The sequence below is a fragment of the Protopterus annectens genome, chromosome 5.part1 (genome assembly GCF_019279795.1).
Source record: "Protopterus annectens isolate FY-2018-M chromosome 5.part1, PAN1.0, whole genome shotgun sequence".
Classification (NCBI taxonomy): domain Eukaryota; kingdom Metazoa; phylum Chordata; order Ceratodontiformes; family Protopteridae; genus Protopterus; species Protopterus annectens.
In genome coordinates, this window is record NC_056736.1 from 32,961,735 (window position 1) to 32,986,026 (window position 24,292).

Consider the following 24,292-nt stretch of genomic DNA (forward strand, 5'->3'; position numbering starts at 1 on the left):
ATCCACATGGTGTATGAGCAATGTCATCACATGACACACACATATATGGCGATAACATGACATCACCAGTAGGTATCAAATTTATTAAGATTACAAATACGTCTTTGTAAATCTACATGACACTAACACCACTGACATTTATAAGTCACACACATTTGACACCTACTGGTGATGTCATGTTATCGCCATATATGTGTGTGTCATGTGATGACATTGCTCATACACCATGTGGATGTTGTCTTCATGTGGGCATGTCTGTTTGCCTGTACTGGAGTCTTTACCTATCAGCACATGCCTGGATGTGTTCTCATTAATGCAATTGACCTTAATTATGTGTATATACCACATATATAGTCATACATAGTCATTAGGGACATGACCTGTGACCCTGCAGACTTGCAAGCATGTATGTGTTTTGCCATATACATCTACATGGCACTGTAAAGCTGTGTAGCATCCTGCCATGTATTACCTGTGTTGCACATGTGTAACACATGGGACAATAGTTAGCCTGATGGTATTTGCACGGTTGGATATCAACTATAGCAAGTATGGTCATAGTGATCTAGTAGGCTATATGTCCTGGGCCATTTATGAGCCTAGGCAGACAGGTTACCTAGCTGTAGGCAACAGACATGTAAGTTTCAGTGGCCAGTTCAAGCAGTGCCACAGAACTGATACACATGGTTACTGATATATTTGGCTTGTGGTCATCACACCATGCCTACCATGTCACAGAGAGGGGTGATATGCAGCTTTGCTGGACAGGGATGCATAGTATGACAACAGTATGTTAAGTGTATGGGACAGGAATCTGTCAGGCATGTTGTGATCCTTGAACTAGAAAGGTGGATGTCCATGACGTATGTGTTTATTTGGGATCAGGATGTGTTAAGTGTAGCATGTCCAACACCTCTGGGTTGGACATGGCTTTATTCAGGGTAGGCTGCATGCTACATAGTGCAGCTTGAGATTGGTAAGGGCAGTGTAGGCCATCTACACATGGGCAATAAACCTTAAAGGAAATATGTGCTCTATTATGGGTCACATGAGTGTTGAGTATGGCTGAGCAGCTATCTCTATATTCCTGGATGGCACCCTGTCATGATTAGGGGTGCCACATATGAGTACCTGTCTTTTGTGTGGACATAACTATCAAAGTGAAGTACTGTCCAGCTGCATCCCATACATACAGTTGCCATTATGTTGACCGCTGCCTAGGTAGTAGTTAATGGGTACAGGGTTTGTAACAAAGGGGATGGGGATGACAATGCAATACTTAGCTGTCAGACTGTGGCCATACATCACACACCACTCATCTGACACACTAAGGTCCTTCTGTATGTTGAACACAGCATGCAATGAGTCAACTATTGCTCCTAGTTCATAGTCATTTGCAAACATCAATAGGCTGATGCCTTCTGTTTTAGTCTATGTGGTATAGAAAACAAAGAGGGGGAGTACCAGGAATGACCCCTGTATTACTGTGGCTGGCACTGGTTTGATGTGTGTGTATTCATCAGACACCTTCTGTAGTGTGGGTTCTGCCAGCAGTCCAGTTGCCAACCACTCCTGTAACATAGGAATATACACCTAGTTTACTGAGTGTAGCTGGAACACAGTATGGGTGATGGTGTCCTACGACCTGGCAAGGTCATGATATGCAGTGTGAATCAAACCTACTGTCATCTACATCTGTACCGAGTACATCAATTACGTTGACCATGGTTCATGGCTGTAAAGACCAGACTCAGCAGGGTAGTTGTCCACTATGTCCCATTATCAATGTTGTCTCCCCCTTTGTAGGGTGTGATAAATGTTGCTGTGCACCATTCGGTGTGTACACAGCCTGACATGGAGCTATGATTGAACATGATGTGTATGTGGATAGCTGAATGTTCTTACATTTGTGCAGGATACACCCTGGGATGTTGATAGGACCCATGAAAGCTGTATGTATGGCTATAGAGAGTGCAGCTTGTACCTGCATAGTCATTAGTACAGGGGCCCTGTAGTGTACATGGATATATTACTAAGTGTACCTGTTGGGGGTGGGGGGTGGGAGTGGGTTAAGGTTCTCCGAGACCCTATCTGGATGAATGGGTGCTATTTCTGTAGGTGCAGTACTTCCCATGCCATAGTGCTGTGCAGCATGGCAAGTCTTGTTGCCATTACGATTTTCTGTGTGTTCCTATCAAAAAAACAAAAAAACAAAAAAATAATCCTTGTTTTCCCGCCTCTCCTCGACTAGTTTAGACCAGTTTACAGGCATTGCTGTATTCTGGGCTGTGGTGTAGTTCCTGTGTTGTCCATTACCTTACTTGGATAGAAGGAAGTTTCTTTGCTCACCAGTGGGAGTGGGAAGCCTTGAGCAGCCTACCTGTCCCTGTAGGAAGTGACCTCAACACAAGAAGCTGTAGTAATTGGTTGTTTTGGACCATTTCTAGCTCTTTTGTAGTTCACTGTTTAAAATCCGCCTCTGGGCGTTTTTTTCTGGCTATACTGCTCAGACAAGCTCCTCGTGGTCCTGCAGAGTGGTCCTAGCTACAGAGAACTCAGAAAAGAGACTACTTTCTGGATTTAAGTATCTTTGCTTTTTTTTCACTTGGAATAGCTTCTGTAGCTTACCCTGAACAAGCTTGAACTGTGTTTTAACTGTTTGCTGCATTATTTTAAAATCTGCACTTAAAGTTACTTTTTAGTCGAATTTGATCGAAAGTTTGTTTGTTTGTTTGTTTAATTTAACTGTTGAGGCTGCCCACTAAAGTGTGCTAGCCTGTGTAATTGATTTATCACTGTTTCTGCATTTTCTGTGTGTTCCTATCAAAAAAACAAAAAACAAAAAAAATAATCCTTGTTTTCCCGCCTCTCCTCAACTAGTTTAGACCAGTTTACAGGCATTGCTGTATTCTGGGCTGTGGTGTAGTTCCTGTGTTGTCCATTACCTTACTTGGATAGAAGGAAGTTTCTTTGCTCACCAGTGGGAGTGGGAAACTTGAGCAACCTACCTGTCCCTGTAGGAAGTGACCTCAGCACAAGAAACTGTAGTAATTGGTTGTTTTGGACCATTTCTAGCTCTTTTGTAGTTCACTGTTTAAAATCCGTGCTTGCATGGCTTTGCGCGGTTAATAGCTTATATGGCGCTTGGTTAAACAAGGTTAAACTTCTTCTGGCTCCGCCATGTCTGCTCTTCAAATTTTCCTTTAAGGAAGCTCTACTCTTAGTATAATCAGACTATTCACTATATTATAAGCCGAGCACCTGTTCTCAATACTTCTCTACTAAGTAAGCACTCTGCTAAGTAAAGCACTACATCTGCCTACCACCCCTGTGAATATCCACTTCCTTTAAAGGTACATCATTCCCTTATACTGTTCTAGCATGTCGAGTGGTAGATTACTGGCATCCTCTCCAGTTCAGCTGGTCAATCTGGGTATCTTGAGACAATGCTACAATTGTCTCATGTACACACACAACCCTCCTCCTCCCAACAAACACAAATACATGTGAGAGATGCAACTATATAGCCAAACTGGAGGCTGAACTCTCTCAACTCAGGGCTGGCATGACCAGACAGGAGGAGATAGTAACCACACACACAATCCCAGTACCACATAGACTAACCACAACTGCAAACCAAACACATAAAACACAAAGACATACTCGGAGGCTATAATAAAAAACTTACCAAAACAACAGAGGCTCCCAAAGCAGACATCCAAAAATCCACCACCTCAAACACAAAACACATGCAACACATACTTCAATAAATCAGTGTGTCAACCAATCACAGCCCTTAAGGCCAAACACCATGCCTGATACACTAGTAATAGGTGACTCTATAGTCAGACACACTGATGTCCCGCTGACCAGGCTGAACAAGGAGAGGGTGACTGTGAGCTGTCTATCGGGAGCTAAGATCCGCCACATAACACACGCACTCAAGTCACTCCAAAGCAAGTACAAATATGACTCCGTCATTGTCCATGCTGGCATGAATGACCTGAGACGTACCTCCCTGGACTACATGAAAAGAGACATTGAGGAGCTCTCCGATTATGTAGCCCAGGCTGGTATGACCCTGACCCTGAGCAGCATCTTTCCCTCACCAAGAATGATACCACAATACAAAGACAAGATGATCAGCTTTAATAATTGGCTCAAGTACTGGTGTCATTCTAAGGGGATCCAATGTCCGTCTGCCTGAGATGACATGTTGGACAAGCCACGCTGCCATGAGGGATGGCTTACACCTGTCACCACTGGGCTTCTGGATATTGGCTAAGGCTCTTGCCACCCCATAGTGCCTTTTTAGGCAAGGCTCAAAGACAAACCCACCTCCTTAGAAAACAAAATGGAAAAAACTAAGGGTAATGCTGCTCAATGCCAGAAGTCTAAATCTCAAGATGCAAGCACTCGATGCACTCCTCAGCATGGAGAACATAGACGTCTGTGCAGTAACTGAAACCTGGTTCAAGGCTCCTGAGAGCACCCCAGCATTACCAGGCTATACCTCGTATCATGCTTTTCGGCCCCAAAACCCAGGCCGAACCACAAAGGGAGGGGGAGTGTCCATATTCATCAAGAACACCCACACCTCCAGGTTAGTAGCAACACATGAAGCATCAGAGACCATACAGGTGCAACTAACCATAGGCAAAACTGCTATAAAACTGGTAGCATGTTACAGACCACCCTCCCAATCTCAGGAACCCCACTCAACCTTCCTGAAGACATTGGAGGATATGAATGTATCACAAAATACCATCATACTGGGAGACTTCAACTACCCAAACATAGATTGGGTACATTATTCTAGCCCTAATACCCTAGCCCAAAGGTTCCTGGAATTCATAAATTCAAATGCACTGGAACAACTAGTCACCTCTCCCACTAGGGGAGATAATATACTACACCTGATCATCACAAACATGGGGACAAAATGCTCCACACGAGTATACCCCTCACTAGTGAGATCTGACCACAAACTAATCACCCTGGATATACATATCCCACCTCCACACCCAGCACAAAAGACCACAGTGAAAAACTTCTCAAAAGCAGACTTCACTCTTCTTAAGACTGAGATGGTATCCTTTAAGCCCACTGTGCCAGTGGATACCACATCCCACAATGCCGAATCCTTCACAAATGCTTTCTATGGACATCCCCAAGAATGCATGGATCATGCAATCCCAAATAAATCCAAGTCCCTCTTCACCAAAGGCAAGCGTCCTGTCTGGTGGACCTCAGCCATTAACAAATTGTATAACAAAGAAGGAAGCTACTGCCAGATCAAAATCCCATGAAGGAAGACATCTCTGATCAACATTAGCAGAAAACTACGTTCTTTCATAAAAACATCCAAGGCCAACTTTGAGAGAAAAATCGCTAAGGACACTAAAGATAACCACAAAGCCTTCTTCAGCTATGTTAGAAACCTGGGCGGAAACCCTCAGATATGCTCAGAGTTAGTTCACAACAACAAAAATACACTGAACCCACAGATATTGCCAACATTCTGGCTGACAGGTTCAGTGCAAATTTCTCCATCCTCACCCCAAAGAAGAAATACTTATCCCAGCTGAATGTAATCTCCTGTCATCTCAGATGTCCAAGTGAGAACCGCCTAAACAAAGCTAAAAACACAGCATCAATGGGACCTGGCGGTATCCCGGTTGCGTGTTACGTGAACTCAAGAGGAGCTAAACCCACACATAAAATGCTATTTAACCTTAGCCTTACTTGGGATATGTACCTGAACACTGGCGTACAGCAACAGTGGTCCCACTCCACAAAGGGGTGCCTCTACAGACCCTGGGAACTGCCCCATAAGCTTAACCAGCCTGGTCTGCAAAGCTATGGAAAGAATCATTATGGAACTCATAAACAGAGAAATAAGGGACCTACAGACACTTGCCCCCACCCAGTTTGGCTTTGTAAAGGCAGATCCTGCCTTTTGAACCTGGTTGACTTTTTCAAACAGTCACTAGAGCCATTGATGAGGGCAAAGCAGTACATACAGCCTACCTGGACTTGGCTAAGGCCTTTGACACAATACCCCACTCAGGCATCATAAATTAGCTCAACAGCTTAAACGTGTAAACCCTTATGTCACTAGATGGGTTGCAAACTGGCTAAAGGACAGAACCCATAAAGTTAAAATCGCTGGAGCAATGTCAGACTCAAAGCCAGTCACAAGTGGTGTCCCACAGGGATCTGTCCTGGGACCCCTCTTGTTCGGCATTTATTTCTCGGATGTTAAAGCAAACATGGGAGGGTTGTGGCTGACAAAGTTCGCAGATGACTGCAAACTAGAGCCATAGTCGATACACCAGCGGACACATACATCCTACAAAAAGGCCTCACAGAAACGGAGAACTGGTGCCGAAGTCACGCCCTTAAACTAAATGCCAAAAATGTATAGTCATCCCCTTTGGGAAAAACAAAGTACCCACAAATTATCACATAGACAGCAACCCACTGAGTACGGAAAAAGTAATCAGAGACCTAGGGACCCAAGTCGACAGCGACCTCTCCTTTGACACCCACGTTGCCAAAGTGGTTAGAAAAACATTCTACCTTGCACACCTCATCATGAAGGGAGTCACATCCAGATCCAAGGATGTCATTGTACCCCTATACTCCTCCCTCATCAGACCCATGATTGAGTACAATGCCCCATTTGGTATGTACCTCACCCGGCATTTGCAACAGCTGGAGAGACCACAAAAGTACCTCACCAAGAGGATCAAGGGTCTCCAACATATGTCTTATTCTGCCAGACTAAAGAAACTTCAGCTCTATTCAGTAGCATACCGCCTGCTCAGAGGTGATCTCTGCCTGATGTACAAGGCCATGTCCAATCAGGATCTGATGGGCATGCTCCAACTCAAAAAATCCAAATCCATCAGGACCACAAGAGCTAAAGACTTAAACCTCGGCACAAGTATGAATAGGACATGCTGGAGGGATAGATTCATAACCCAGAGGCTTCCCATGCTTTGGAACAAGATCCCAGTTCGTATTAGGCAGAGCCCCTCACTGACTCTCTTCAAGAGAAATCTTGATGAGTGGATGGGAGATCGTAAGTTTACCCAGGGTCACATCTGTGTCACTGCTAGACAGGGGCACAGTAAACTAATTCTATTATATAAGGGGACCTTCATTGTGTCACTACTAGACAGAGGCACAGTATTCTAAATTTATTCTGTACATTTTTTGTACCATCTCATGGGGTGGCAAAAGCCACATCACTATGGCTAGGCTTACAAATGCCCCAGGGCAGATAGCCTAGTACTATACTATGAAACTATGATTAATGACACAGCTATAGAATGCTCTGTGCTTGGCCTTATAATACGTGGCTGATTAGTTTCACAGTAGCTTTGCGTGGTTTTATATGGTGTATCTGCATCTTACTGAGGCTGACCAGGGATCACCTACACTCATGTGTGTTCACTCTTGCAACAGTTACTACCTTCTGTGGTACAGTTTAAAGCATGATACCACCAGTTTGCCTACTTGTTTGTGTTGGGTTGAATCATGGTTCTGTTTCAATGGCACAATCACTGCACATATATGACTGCTTAAGGCTCGTTTGTGTAGGATTCAGCATTTGCACATGCATTGTTCATCTGCATGGGTGCCATGGCACTCACCACTCTGCTCTTAGGAAATATAACATTGGCATTGGAGACTAACTATGTGTAGCATACTGTTAGCCCTGTTTGTATGACTACTGTAATCCAGTTCAGTGGGTTCGATAGAATACAACATGCATTGAGTGCAGGTGTTGGTACATGAGGAGTCTTCCCAGTTCATAATGGAATAGTTGAGAGTAGCCATTATTATGGTTCTGTCTCAGACCTAATCTTCCCCATTACAGCACATTGTGACAGTTGGAAAGTCCACAGCCTGGTGGTTGATCTGTCTCAATGTGCATTTTGAATTCCACTTTGGCACAAAGATAGTTGCTCAGCATAATGCACCTGATGTTATACAAGTGCAATTAGCATGGGGGTGTACATATCCTTCAAGAATATGGACACATCTGTGGCCTGTGTGTTCCAATAAAGGATAATGGGAAAGAGGTGAGGTATGAGTTATAACATGGTCATGCAGGTGTGCTCTCCAGAGCTTTGAAACATGTCTCAGCCACTGCACAGATATGTTCTCCATGTTAAGGATTGACATATGTGTGTCTGTATAGTGTTTCTGACATCTATCATTGTGTAGGAAGACCCGCAGTTTATTGCTTGGCTGTCCTTGTAACAGCAGTGGACCCTCACTTGAACCATGCATGATGAAGGCACTATAGGGGAAGCGTAAGCCCTAGACAGTATCCAGATTCCTAGGGGTGACAGGTAAAGCCCATGTCTGGCAAAGCATCATGGTCTGTCAACCATGGTATCCCAGGAAGGCAGATACTGGATACCCTGTGACATGCACCACTACACTAGACAATTGTGGAATACAATCTTTTTGTCCCTGTACTGCAGTATCATTCTGGCCAATGGCAGAATGCTACCCAGGCCTTGGGACATACCGGCATGGGCTACAAGATCTGACAGTTCCTACATGTGTTTCCATGCAGTCCAGGCTACTGCATCACAGGTCCTGCACAACAACATGGAATATGCCAGAGCCATGTGTATAGTTCAAAAGGTGGTCTGAGTGTATGAGTATGTGGCTAATCATGGCAGACAGGCAGCTGACAGTATGCATGCCCTCATATAGGTTGGTGTGTGACATAGTGCTAGAGTTTGCATTCACAAATGAGTACTGTTGGGCATGTTTCCAATCATGTGTTCAGAGGTGTGGCACAATTATGCAAACTATGTCATACAGTTTGTGTATTTCGGTGTCTGTCTCTTCCAACTTGGGGGGTCACTTGTTTGGCCAGATACTTAGAAGCATCTGCAAATGTGTGTGATTTCCAGTAGTGTGTGTGGGTGTCCTTACTGTGTTCTGGTAAGGGTATGTGTCGGTTGTGTTGATCAGCTGCATGTGTTAACCTACACCTCATGACTGTCCAGTCCAGTCATGGCTGTAGACTGGGCTACCTTCCAGCTTACCCCTATAGCTGCATCCCAAACAATGTGTGGGGCGTGGTGTTAGGTGGGTCTGGCAGTGTACATGGAATAGAGATTACATTCCCCCAGGATGGCCACATACACAAAGCTGAAATTAGGAAACACCAGTAGCTGATAAGTGGGCATGCCTGTATGAGCAGTCAGTACTACAAGTACCAAATACTGTATTTAGTTTACGTATTGCCTATGAAGCTGTATTACACAGTGATGCTCATATGTAAATATTTGTGTTATGAACGTGACAACACTGGCTATTACGCATACATTGTAGCTATCTTCAGCAGCAATCCTCCTCTGAGGAGCACATCACATCCTGTTAGTTGATTACAGATGCAGCAAGTGTCTACAGGTCTGTTTCCTTCTCTGGGTATATACTCACATATCCACCAGGACCATGAGCTCTGTTGGGCACAGACACCCACTCTCCAAACAGAGTCATGTATCAATAGACTCTGATGCCGCTATCAACATGATCAGGATATACTCAGATAGTGTAAGCCATCACCTATGATGTGGCTATTACACATGGGCAGCTGTCTCCTACATCTTACACTCCTAGTGCAGATGTTACACTGGAGTTAAAGATGATATGCAACCTGTTTCATTACCTGTGCTGTGCACTACCTTACATACAGTATGTGCATGTGGCTGTTAGGTTGGCAATGAGAGGTTGGGCTACACAAACCTGGTAGTTCAACCAGTGTGTCTGTACTCTCAAAATCCACTCTATGTAGGTGTGTAGCCCTGTAACAGGGGTCACTACACATTTGCATAACATGTACACATGCACAACTGTTATTGCTTGCAAACGATAGTAGAGAGGTGGATATTACATGTGTTATGTGCATGGATAGTTACATGGCTCTTACAATTATCTTTGCTATCATGCTGCTAACCTGTCAGATGAATACAAATGCTATGTATCCTGTCATTGAGTGTTGTAATTACCAATAGACATAACTACTGTTTGCATAACATAACTGCTATGTAGAATAGAATACAGATCTGCCTAGAATACTGTAATTTACACAGTTATTTGTACAATATCCCACAATGCACACCATATTTGCATGATAAGCCCACCTTTAACATGTTCATCTTACTTATACACCCATACCTATGTCGACTGTTACAATATTTCAGCATATACTATCCCCTGTTATAGCACATACTTGTTGGTCCAATCCTGACACTGACTGTGGCTGGAAGCGAATTGGTGGGTTACAAGCCCATATCATCCTTTGTGGTGTATGTGAAGTGTGCCATGTGACCTACAGCAGTGCACACATAGAATACTACAAGCATTACTACTGCTCAACAATACATTGCTACAAGATAGCTATTTCCACTATATGCATTGATTACACTGTAATTCCTACAGTACAGATACTACATACACAGACATACTACATGTTATACATACCAACTTAGTAATCGGAGGTGTTATTAACTAGTGTAATATTCATTTTAGGTTCATCTTTCAGTGTTTTGTACTGTCCTACAGGTAGATACAGATGGTTTGAATGTGTGACAAGGCAACCATTTATAGTTACAGATCAGTAACATGTGCTATCCCGATGAGCAATTGGTGTTCCTAAGTAGCTAATTACATGCACATCAGCTGCACTGCTACTGCCTTAGCCAATACGATGGCTACAGTGGAGTATAAATGAGTACTCCACATGGGCATTGTCCCTTTGCCTTACTTGTGAGGAAGACAGCGTGGAAGTTTTGTTTGGAATCTATTGCAATAGATGTATGGAGACGAACAGTAATATATTGTGTGTAATGCCTAGAGGAGTTGGTCTAAATGTGAGTACTGCTATTATATTTCTGAACATTGCTACTTGTGCAGGGTTTGTCTGTACCTAATACTTCTACATATGTTCCAGTCTCGCCAGGTCATTTGACCAGCCCAAGGTTGCATAGCTATGCATATAATGTTAGAGGGGTCTACAGTGTGCCTACCAGACATTTAGGTTGGTGTTACTGTGTATCATACTGTGCTAATAATCAGTAATTGGTAAAACTTCCTCGTGTACGAATCTTTCAGCCCACTGAAACGGGATTAGTTCATACAAACCCTGTTACATCAGCAGCTGTTCAATTGTATAACGGCAACTATTTCACATAGGGCCATGTTAGTGTGTCTGTGTCCAGCTGTGTTAAGGTTTCAGCAGATGTTGTACAGTAGTTGCATAATTGGTTATGGTATGACAGTATGTATTGATGTAATTATTTCGGTTGTGGGGTAGATGATGGTGGGTGTACATAGCACATGCAGGTGTGTAGGAACCTCTTTTATGCAACGTCTTTATGTGTGTGGGTGTTCTTTCCCTATGTGAACACCTATCCCTTAGTGGACTAATACTATGGTAAGTGCAGGCTGATTCATTAAGGCACTATTAAATGCTTCCTGTATAGCATGCAGGTACTGTTAGCCCTTGAATCCTTTTGACAATACATCGGAATGTAATAAAAATGTACAAAATGAAAGCTGTCTGTGTAATTCTGTCATGGATATTTGCAGTCATTGCAGTTGTGTTGGTGACTGTGTCCATAGAACATATTTGTAATAGTGTATTGGCATATACTCTTCATGTGTTATGTTCATATTGTTTGTGCGGGGGAGCGGAATGTGTGATTGCTATGGTCCATGCTATACTCAGATATGACCACTTTGGATGCTGTCTACAGACATGTATGTATGTGTGTATATAAATATATATATATATATATATATATATATATATATATATATATATATATATATATATATAAATGCATGTGTGTGTGTGTGTGTGTGTGTGTGTGTGTGTGTGTGTGTGTATATATATATATATATATATATATATATATATATATATATATATATGTGTGTGTGTGTGTGTGTGTATATATATATATATATATATATATATATATATATATATATATATATCTATATAGATATATACATTATTGCCTACGTTTAGCTGTACCTCCATAGATGTGTAGATGTTTTTAACCTATCTATATATCTACATATATATGTAGACCTGTATATATTGACATGTGTCTGTGTATCTCTCTCTCTCTCTCTCTCTCTGTATATATATATATATATATATATATATATATATATATATATATATATATGTATATATATATGAGCCTACACCTTTAATTGGGTACATGGCGGGTTGTCCTATTTCAACAAATTCCTTAACCTGTCTGCATACACAACTGGGATAAGTACATCCCAGGTAGCTCAGTGTTAGGTTACACTAAGGATGGAGTGCATGGTTGTGGGTTCTACTCCTGGAAGGTGTTATTATTTTACCTCTCAGAGTAGGCACTGGTAGGGAAAATGTGAATAACGCACATTTACACTGTTGTGAGCAGGTTTGCCTGTGGTCTGCGTGACATTAAGCAAAGGTCAAATGTGTGAAGCTCTTCTCCGTTTACCGTGTTTCAGCACTGCTTACAGTTGCGCAAACATGTGGAAAACCGCTTACAACTGCTTAAGAGTGCTTTAATCCACCTGCATCCAAAAGCCTTTATTCTGGCCCTCAAAATAACCTAGCAGCCCTTGCAGGTCTTGAACCCAGGACCATGTACACCACAGTCACTGACTTTGCCACTAAGGCATCTTAGATACGAACACATTTTATGGTGTTTAGAATATACATTGTACTACAGACATTCCTCACTACTGAAAACAAATGTGACAGTCAGTAGGTGTACATATGTCTGATACATGTTAATGTTCATATGTTTGTGAAAGTAGGTGTTGCAATGTGACATGACAGGGTGTATTATGAATGAGTAAGGTTCTTGCTTTGTGTCCTTTTTATATTGTCCCCATACTCCATGTATGCCCCTCCAGTTCACTTATTGGACATCCGACCCAGGCCCTCCTTGATGCATGATTGCATTACCCATCATTCCATCCCCACCCCAGTCTTCACATACACAACAACCACACCTTCAATTGTGAATTACTATTACCTGTGCGACCGTCTTTCCTCGCCGAAAAGCGAGTTTAATCTGCTCTTTTGCCTGTTTTAAGCTTGTTTTTTGTGATTTCCAATACCTGCACTTTTAAAAGTCTGTTTGTTTGAATTTAACTGTTGAGGCTGCTCACTCAAGTGCTCTACAATGTGTTAAGATTTTACTGTACTTTTTCTGCTGTTTGTTCTGTTAAAAAAGAAAAAATATATATATATCCTTGTTTCCCGCCTTTCCTGACCTAGAATAGTCCCTAATACAGGCATTGCTGTATTCTGGACTTTAGAATAGTTCCTGTGTTGCCCATTTCCTTACTTGGATAGAAGGAAACTTCTTTGTTCACCAGTGGGAGTGGGGAGCTTTGAGCAGCCTATCTGTCCCTGGAGGAGTGACCGCAGCACAAGAATCTTGTAGTTTATTGGCCGTTTTGGGCTAATTTCTAGCTCTTTTAAATTCCCTGTATAAAAGCCCGCTTTAGAGCGGTTTCGTGTGATTTTGCGCATAGTGCAGCATCGGGTAGTGCCGCTTAACCAGGCTTAAGCAATTCTCGGCTCCACAAAGTCTGCTCTTCACTTTTTCCCTTAGGTCTGCTCTATTCTCTCAAGTAAAGACCCTATTCTCAACCTATAACCTAGCACTGCTCTTACAAGCAATTATATAAGTTAGCACTAATAAACTAATAGCACTACCTCCTTTTATACTCCCTTGGAGTACTCGTCCCCTATTGGTCCTTTTTGTCAGCCATAAAGGAGTTACTTATACTATACCGGCATGTCCAAAGGTCAGTTGCTAGTTTCCTCTCCAGTCCAGCTGGTAAATCTGGGAATCCTGAGGCAATGTTACAACTGCCTCATGTACACAGACAACACTCTCCTCTTCCCAACAAGTACTAATATATGTGAGAGATGCAACCATATAGCCAAACTGGAGGCTAAGCTCTCTCAAAGCAGTACTGGCGCAGCCAGTCAGGAGGAGAAGGTAACCATATACACCACAAATCCAGTCGCACATAGACCTATCACATCATCAAACCAAACACATAAACACACTAAAACATACTCGGAGGCTCAAAATACAAATCTGCCTAAGCAGCAGAGACCTCCAAAGCAGACATCCAAGCGACCTCTACCACAAAGCAAAAAAAGTGAAACACATACTTCACAAAATCAGTGTGCCAAACAGTCACAGCCCTTAAGGCCAAACAACACACCTGATACACTTGTAATAGGTGACTCTATTGTCAGGCACACTGACGTCCCACTCACCAGGCTGAACAAGGAGAAGGTCACGGTAAGGTGTCTGTCAGGCGCCAGGATCCGCCACATAACACAAGCACTCAGGTCACTCCAAAGCAAGTACAAATATGACTCTGTCATTGTCCATGCTGGTGTGAATGACCTGAGCCGTACCTCCCTGGACTACATGAAGAGACATAGTGGAGCTCTCAGATCATGTAGCCCAGACAGGTATGACCCCGACCTTGAGTGGCATCTTACCCTCACCAAAAATGATGCCACAGTATAAAGAAAAAATGATCAATTTTAACAACTGGCTAAAGTTCTGGTGTCATTCAAAGGGGATCCAGTGTCTGTCAGCCTGGGATGACATGCTTGACAAGCCACATTGCTTCGCTAGGGACAGCTTACACCTGTCACCTCTGGGCTTTCGGATACTGGCAAAGGCTCTTGCCACCCCCATAGTGCCTTTTTTAGGCAAGACTCAAAAGACAAACCCACCTCCATAGACAACACAAGGAAAAATAAACTAAGGGTAATGCTACTCAATGCCAGAAGTCTAAACCTCAAAATGCAAGCACTCAAAGCTCTCCTCAGCATGGAGAATATCGAAGTCTGTGCAGTAACAGAGACCTGGTTCAAGGCTCCCGAGAGCACCACAGCACTGCCAGGTTATACCTCATACCATGCTTTTTAGCCCCAAAAACTCGGACTGAACCAGAAAAGGAGGGGGAGTATCCATATTCATCAAAGATACTCACACCTCCAGGTTAGTGGCACTGCACGAAGCATCAGAGACTATACATGTGCAACTAACAGTGGGCAAAACTGCCTTTCAGGTTGTAGCCTGCTACAGACCACCATCCCAGACTCTGGAACCTCACGTGGCTTTCCTGAGAACATTGGAGAATATGAAGGTCTCTCCAAATACCTTTATATTGGGTGACTTCAACTACCCAAACATAGACTGGGAGCACTACTCAAGCCCCATCAGCCTAGCCCAGAGGTTCCTAGAATTTATAAACTCAAATGCTATGGAAAAACTGGTCACCACACCTACAAGCGGGGAAAACATACTGGACCTGATCATCACAAATATGGGGACTCTATGCTCTGCACCAGTGGTACACCCCTCATTGGTAATATCAGACCACAAATTAATCTCGCTGGACATCCACATCCCGACCCCACAACCACCCCAGAAAACCACAGTAAAAAACTTCTCCAAGGCTAATTTCACACTTCTCAAAACCAAGGTGAATTCACTCAAAGCCCCCGGGCCAGTGGAAACTACGGCCCAGACTGCAGAATCCTTTATAAATGCATTCTATGGACATCTTCAGGAATGCATGGATCATGCAATCCCAAATAAAAGCAAGACCCAATCCTTCAAAGGCAGGCATCCTGTCTGGTCGACCACTGCCATAAATAAGCTATACAACAAAAGGAGGAAGTTACTGCAGGATAGAGCAAAATCCCTCAATAAGAAAGCATCACTGATCAGTACTAGCAAAAAACTACGGTCCCTCATAAAATCTTCCAAGTCCAGCTTCGAGAGAAAAATTGCACAAGACACTAAAGATAATCACAAGGCCTTCTTTAGTTATGTTAGATACCTAGGTGGCAACTCCCAGATATGTTCGGAGTTAGTCCAAAATGACAAAAAAATACACTGAACCCACAGACATTGCCAACATCCTGGCGGATAGGTTCAGTGCAAACTTCTCCCCCCCTTCTCCCCCAAAAGAGAAAATATCTATCCCAGCAGAGAGTTGTCTCCCTGTCATCTCAGATGCTCAGGTGGGAGCTGCCCTCCCCAAAGCAAAAAACACAGCATCAATGGGAACGGACGGTGTCCCAGGCTGCGTCCTACAGGAGCTCCAAGAAGAGCTAAAACCTCATATAAGGTTACTGTTCAGTCTCAGCTTTACTACAGGATATGTACCCAAGGAATGGTGTACAGCAACAGTGGTCCCACTCCACAAAGGTGGAGCCTCAACGGACCCTGGAAACTATCACCCCATAAGCCTGACTAGCCTGGTCTGCAAAGCTATGGAGCGAATCATCATGGAACTCATAAACAAAGACATTGGGGAATTACAGACGCTAGATCCTACACAATTCAGCTTTGTTAAAGGCAGATCCTGCCTCTTGAACCTGGAAGACTTCTTCGAAACAGTCACCAAGGCCATAGATGAAGGGAAGGTAGTCCACACGGCCTACCTGGACCTAGCAAAAGCCTTCAACACCATACCCCACTCTGGCATCATAGATAAGCTCTCCAGCCTAAATATTAACCCCTATGTCATAAGATGGGTTGAAAACCGGCTCAAGGACAGAACCCACATGGTCAGAATTGCGGGAGCCATGTCAGACTCTAAACCTGTTACAAGTGGCGTCCCACAGGGCTCAGTCCTGGGACCGCTCTTGTTCGGTATATATTTTTCAGAGGTACAGGCCAACACAGGAGGACTTTGGCTGACCAAGTTCGCAGATGACTGCAAACTGGGTGCCATAATCGACTCTCCAGCTGACACAGGCATCCTCCAAAAGGGTCTCACAGAGACGGACAACTGGTGCCAAAGCCATGGCCTAAAACTAAACGCCAAGAAGTGTATAGTCATCCCCTTTGGGAAAAACAAAGTGCCCACAAACTACCACACAGGCGGTAATCCATTAAGTACGGAGGAAGTAATTAGGGACCTGAGAACCCAAGTTGATAGTAATCTCTCCTTTGACAACCACATTGCCAAAGTGGTTAGAAAGACCTTCTATATAGCCCACCTTATCATGAAAGGGTTCACATCTAGATCAAGGGAGGTCATTATGCCCCTTTACTCATCCCTCATCAGGCCCATAATTGAATACAATGCCCCATTTGGGATGTACTTTACGTGACACCTGCAGCAACTGGAAAGACCACAAAAGTACCACACCAAGAGGCTCAAGGGTCTCAAACAGATGACCTATGCTGCCAGGTTAAAGAAACTCCAGCTCTACTCAGTTGCATACCGCCTGCTTAGAGGAGATCTGTGCCTGACGTATAAAGCCATGTCCAACCCAGAATTAATGGACATGCTCCACCTCAAAAAATCCAAATCCACTAGAGCTACACGCTCAAGGGACTTGAATCTCAACACAGAAATTAATAGGACATGCTGGAGAGACAGATTTGTGACCCAGAGGCTCCCAGCACTCTGGAATAGAATCCCAGTCCATATAAGGCAGAGCCCCTCACTGACTCTCTTCAAGAGAAATCTTGACGAGTGGATGGGAGATCGTAGGTTCACCCCGGGGATCACTTCTGTGTCACTACTAGACAGAGGCACAGTAAACTAACCTAAAAAGGGCACAGTAAAACCCATTTTTAAGGGGTGGTGAAAGCCAAACACACTCTGGCTAAGCTGATAAATGCCCTAGGGCATATAGCCTAGTATCAACCTATGAACCTATGAACCTATGAATTAGGTTAATATTAACTGTTATAATACCAGAGCTGCTTGTGTTTTGTGTACATTCCAATTCTTCCAATTTCTTTGGAGTGCTTCTGTATCACGAAGTGTGCTCATAGATGTATGTTTATATATATATATATATATATATATATATATATATATTTCATATTAGTTTGTAACAGTAATACATCTGTAGACTGGAATGTGTTGGTTCAGAAACAACAGTACATTACAATGTACTGTACATATGTACACAAAGTCACTGTCCCATTTGTGATCATTACAATGAAATGCATATGGTATAATGTGTAATTTCAAGACCATGAAACATGTGTACACCTCATATGGCTTAGTGGTATGTTCCATGACTATAGTGTGCATGGTCCAGGATTTGACACCTGCGATGCTTTACAAATGTTGTTTACTGCAGAATAAGGCTCATTTAAGCAGTTGCAAGCATGTTTAAAAGTGTTTGTGTGACATTATAGCAGCAGTTAATCACAGTTAAGCAAACTTTGTAATGTATGACCTGTATGCACAAACACGGCCACATTTACTTTTGCACATGATAAACATCCCTGCCTTTATCAGGATTGTAACCTCGAATGCACAGATACTATGCGGATGCTGTAACCATTACACTGTTGACATTAACGTTGCTTCCGCCTGTTTAGATGATTTCTATGTGTAAGCTAGGTTAAGCAAAGGGTGGGAGCCCCCAAACTCACAGAGCTCCATGTACTCTTGAAATAACAACATATAACAAATGTACTGTGTGACAATAAATTACATTCCTAACTACATTAGGCATAGCCCCTCACTGACACACTTCAAGGGAAACCTTGTTGTGTGAATAGGTAAAAGACTATACCCCTTCTGGGATCATGTGTCCCAGAACCATACAGCCAGGGGGTGGGGTACCTGTCTGATTTGATAGCTGCAGACCTGTTGGGGGAATTGAACTTTGTTGAATTGCCACATTAACATGCCCTCTTTAGATCACTAAGTGCCCCTATCACTTTCCACATCCCCAGTCTTCAACAACATCCAGCAACTCTGCCTGGAATTGCTTCATTGGCTATGCTTGACAGAAGCTCAGTTACTTCATCAATGCTGCAGGGAAGGCCAACACACTGTTGCTATGCTTCTAACTGCTCTTGGGCAGATAGGTAGTAGGCTATTTGTGAACCTCTAACGTGAAGGCCATAACAGGCATAGTATGTGAATAAACAGACCTTCAGATCACAATATACAGTGTGAACTCACCATGTAGTCAGGAAACAGTTGAGTACAGAAAGAACATACAGAACATTGATACTTAGTCACTCCAAAAGCCTATCTTGGAAGCTAGAAGACTTGTATAAGTTTAAGGCTTTCTATTGCTTACCAGTATGTTACCTACAGGAGAGATGAAAAACAAGCACAGATGGGGAACATGCATGCAATGATACCATACCGGCCTATGCGTCAGCCTTACGCTTTGGAATACTGGCCAAGGCTATTGGCGCCCCCATGTCGCCTTATTTAGGAGAGTCTCAAAGGTGAATATCAGCTCCATAAACAGCACAATAGCAGATTCAATGAGGATTATGCTACTCAACACCACAGGTTGTGATCACAACATATATGCACTCACAGCACTCCTCAGGATGGACAACATCAACATCTGTGCATTAACTGAAATCTGTCTTAAGGCTACTGAGAGCACACCAGCACTACCAGACTACAACCCATACCACACATTTCAGCCACAGAACATGGACTGACAGACATGGTGGGGCTGTATCCATATTCATCAGGGATACCTACACCTCCAGGTTAGTGGGGCAGCATAATACCTTTGTGATCACCCATGTGCAGCTATCATCAGCCACAACTGCAATGTGGAATGTGGCCTGCTATGGATCACCCTCCATGACCCAGGACCTCCACTCCATCTACCTGGAGACAGGGGAGAACACGAAAGTCCTAATGCACACCCTGGCATTGGTCGATGTCAACTACCATACCAATAACTGGGAAACGTACTCACTTCCAGGACCAGCACTTCCTGGAATGTATCACCTAATATGCCCTGTATCAGGTGGTAACCTCCTTAACGTGGGGTGGAAACTACTAGATGTGGTCATCACCAACATGTGCAACAGGTGCACCACAGAAGAGGTTAACCAGTCACTGGTTAGATCTGACCATGAATAGTTATTCCACTCTTTCTAAACCCTAGCATTTCCCTCATCCACGGAAACTACAGTGTATAACTTTCCTACAGCTAAATTTACACTACTAGTGACAGGGGTGGGGGTTTCACAGCCCCCACGCTAAGGGGAAACACTGCTCAAGATACAGACAGATTTAAAAATGCAGTCTATAAGCACCTACACGGATGTATGGATCATGCCATCATGGGTAAATCAAGACTCACTCCTCCTAGACAAGGACACCGGTCTGGTGGACCTCTGCAATAAACAGGCTATACTACGGAAGTATGACAGTGTTCCAGACCAACAGCAAATCTCTCGAAGGGCAGACATCCATAATCACTATTAGTATGATGCGTAGGTCTCTCATGACATCATCCAAGGCTAACATCAGCAGGAGAATACACAAGGATTCGAAAGATAACCACAAAGCCTTCTTTGGCTATCTCAAGGATCTATGTGGTGACACACAGATTTGCACTGTGCCGGTGAAATATAACACAAAATATGCTGACCCTACTGATATCGCCAACATCCTTGCAGATACATTTGGTGCATACTTCACCCCCTAAAGAGCCCACAACACTACCCAAAAGTTACAGTATCCCAACCATCAGAGACACACAGGTGGAAATGGCCCTCTCTAACAGCAGAACACAGCATCAATGGAGGCAGATGTTGACCCAGACTGCATCTTGCAAACTGTACAAGACAACCTGCCCTCCATCTAATTAGGCATTCCTACCTCAGCCTCTCCACAGGCTACATGTCCATACGATGGCGCATGGCAACGGTTATTCCACTCCATCAAGATGAAATCACAACTGACCATGGTAACTACCACCCCATAAGCCTGACTAGCCTGGTCTGCAATGGTATGGTTTGCATCTTCATGGCACGCATTATCAATGACATTGGTAACCTTCAAAATAGTGACCCAACCCAGGTCAGCTTGGTTGAGTGCAGTTCATGCCTACTGAACCTGTGTGACATCTTACATACAGTCACCAAGATGTTAGATGATGGGGGAGGTGGTTCACACATACTACCTGGACCTCACCAAGGCTTTTGACACCATGCCCTACTCAGGTATTATTGATAAACACACCAGCCTGTACATTCACCCATACATCACAGGTTGGGTTGCCAACGGGCTTACACACAGAACCCACATGGTACAACTAGTGGTCTCAAGGTACAACTCTTGATCACTCAAGACTATTGTTCCACAGGACTTAGTCCTGGGAGCCCTACTGTTTGGCATATACATCTCAGATGTACAAACAAACACAGGTGGACTACGGCAGACCATGTTTGGCAATGACTGCAAACTGGGAGCCATGATTGATAGTCCAGCTGACACGGACATCCCTCAAGGGGCCTCACAGAAAATGTCACTGGGTGCCAATGATAGCCAAGTGCCACTAACTGCATGGTCATTCCATTGTGGAATTGGCACCCACATATTAACACATGAGTGGCAGCCACTTTAATACAGATGAGGTAATGGGGTATCTGGGGACTAAGGTAGATAGTGATCTTCCCTTTGATAATCATATCTCCACAGTAGTTAGGACATCCTTCTATGTAGGCCATCTGATTACTAAATGATTCCCATCTAGACATACTTGGGTTCTAGTTCCCCTTTACTCATCACTCATCAGCCCCATCATAGGGTATAATAACCCATGTGGGATGTACCTCAGAGGACATGTCCAACAGCTGGGGGTCCACGAATGTACCTCACCAAGGGAATACTGGCCTCCAACATATGGCCTATGCAGCTGGAGTGAATAAACTCCTGCTTTACTCAATGGCATCTCATTTACCCAGAGATGATCTCCATTGGCCAACACAGCCATGTCGAACTCAGGCTTATTGGATATGCTCCACCTATGGGAATCCATGTCACAGTGAGCCACACACTGTAGTGAGCTGTCCTTGCCACAACAATAACCAGAGGATGCGGGAGGGACAGCTTTCTGTCACAGACACTCCCCATACTTTGAAACAACATCTCTAACTACTTTACACAGAGACCCTCACTAACACTCTGCAAGAGAAACCTTGAAGGGTGGATGGGGAACAGTAGATGCACCCCAGGGATCCCGCCATTGGCTCTGCTCCACAGAGGGTTGGTTAATGAATCAATGGGGTGGAAAAAACTGATACATTTTGGCTAGCCTTATGAATAGCCTCTGGCAGTTGGCCAAGTACCTACCTATGAATCTATACATAGCGTATCTGCATATGCTGATAGCTTAATTTACTATTCAGCTGTTGACTTACCTTGTGCCAGTGGCTGTCGTGTGTGCAATAGTTGAGGGCTGCCTATGCTGGATGCACACAGTAGACTGCCTATACATGCCAATTTACAGGTAGTCTTGTGTGCGTGCCATCCATTTCTACTGTGTGTGCAGGTGGAGAAAGGTGTCAGTCCCTAGGTGCCTACACTGTCAGTGTGTGTGCTATACATTCCCTCTTTGCCAAGGCATGGGCATACTGGGCATGCCTCCATCTGCCTACTGGGGCTGACTCAGGATGTTCATGGTCTGAGTACCTCTGTGCCAGTGGGGCCCTTGGCAATGGTGGTGGGCTGTGAGAGCCTTCACCATTCTGTCCCTGCTGCAGCTATTTCCGCAGGACCATATTGTGTAGCATGGCACACACTATGAAGATGTGGGCACATGGGCCTGGGGAGTACTGCAAGCCTCCACCAGATATGTCCAATTAACAGAACCGTGATTTCAGCATCCCAAGCACACGCTCTATGATGATTCTGGCTTGTGCGTGTGCCTCATTATGGCATTCCTGCATGGGTGTGTATGCATTTCTGATGGGAGTCATCAGCCACGGTTCCAGTGCATAGTCAGCATCCCCCACCAGGTGGACATTTGGGATATCCCCCCTGGCAAATAACCGATACAGCTGTGAGGCATGCCAGATGTGGGAGTCGTGATAGCTTCCAGGGCTGCCAGCACACACATCCATGATAATAACCTATGCATTGCACACGACCTGGCAGTTGATGGAGGGGTATCGCTTGCAGTTTATGTAGTGCCTACCCTGCTCACTGAGTGGTGACTTGATGTGTAGGTGCATGCAGTCTGTTGCACCCAGTACCTCTGGGTATTCTGCCACATGGTGGAAGAGATGCATATTGCTGGCCAACTCCTCCTGCATTCAGGGGAAGTATATTTGCTCATTGGCATGTAGTAACATGGCATCCAGGAACTGGTGTAGTACCCTGGATGCTGATGCCTGTGAGATACCCATGATATCCCCAGTTGGTCTTTGAAAGGTATCTGTAGCTAGTATTCTCAGGCTTACACATACCTTCATATCCACTGGGATGGGTTCCCCTCTGTTTGTTCTGGCTCTGAGGTGTGACCCGCACAGCTCTACAAGTTGCTGTAGGGTGTCCTTGTCCACCCTGTAATGCTCTACTATCTCCAGATCATGTAGCTCCTGGTAGGTTAACCTGGGTCTGAACACTCTCCTCCTCCTCTGGTGCCTGCGGTGGTCATGTGCATCATCCTCCACACCACCTTCAGTCTCCAACACATGCTGGTGGTCAAAGTTATGGCAACCCCTAACATGTACATAATAAATGTTCCCCATCTGTATACACCACTGGTGCAGAATGTATGGGAATACACAAATGTGTGTGAGGTGCTTTCACACTTTATAGTATTGTGCTATGGAAGCTGCCAATGTAAGTGGGTGTGTATGAGCTATTCCATCTGCTGTGTGTCTTAATTATGGGTTTTGCAATGAGTACTGCAGGTGTGGGGCCTTTACTGTGGAGATCTACTTGCCTGCCTTGATTAATCTGTTGCTCTTTAATTCACTTTTCGACCTGGATGCCCTCCCATTATCAGGCATACATCCCCCCGCCATCCTTCTTGTTTTATACTTTCCCTACCCAGTCATGGCAAAATGTGCCTTGTAGCTGATATACTGCATCTCGCCTTTGTTCTGCTTTGACACTTTGCTGTTTTCTTTGTAGCACAGCCCCTCCCCGTTCCTGTTCTGCAGGTAGCTGCTTGCAGCCTTGTTAGCTGTTGTCAATGGCCCACTGTAGGCTCCTAGGTGTTAATTAGTCATTTGTACTCCAATTTCACTGCTGCAGAATTTCCTTATTTCTTTCCTATATCCTTCCTGTTTCAGCTGCAGTGCGTGCCGCACATACCTGTTTACCGGGTTTACGTGTGTTTTCATCTCCGTTATCATGCATATTCAGTTACCTTGTGTACTCTCAGCTAAGCATAGCTATGGGCAATTTGACACACCCCTATCCTGCAGCTTTGCCTAGCTAG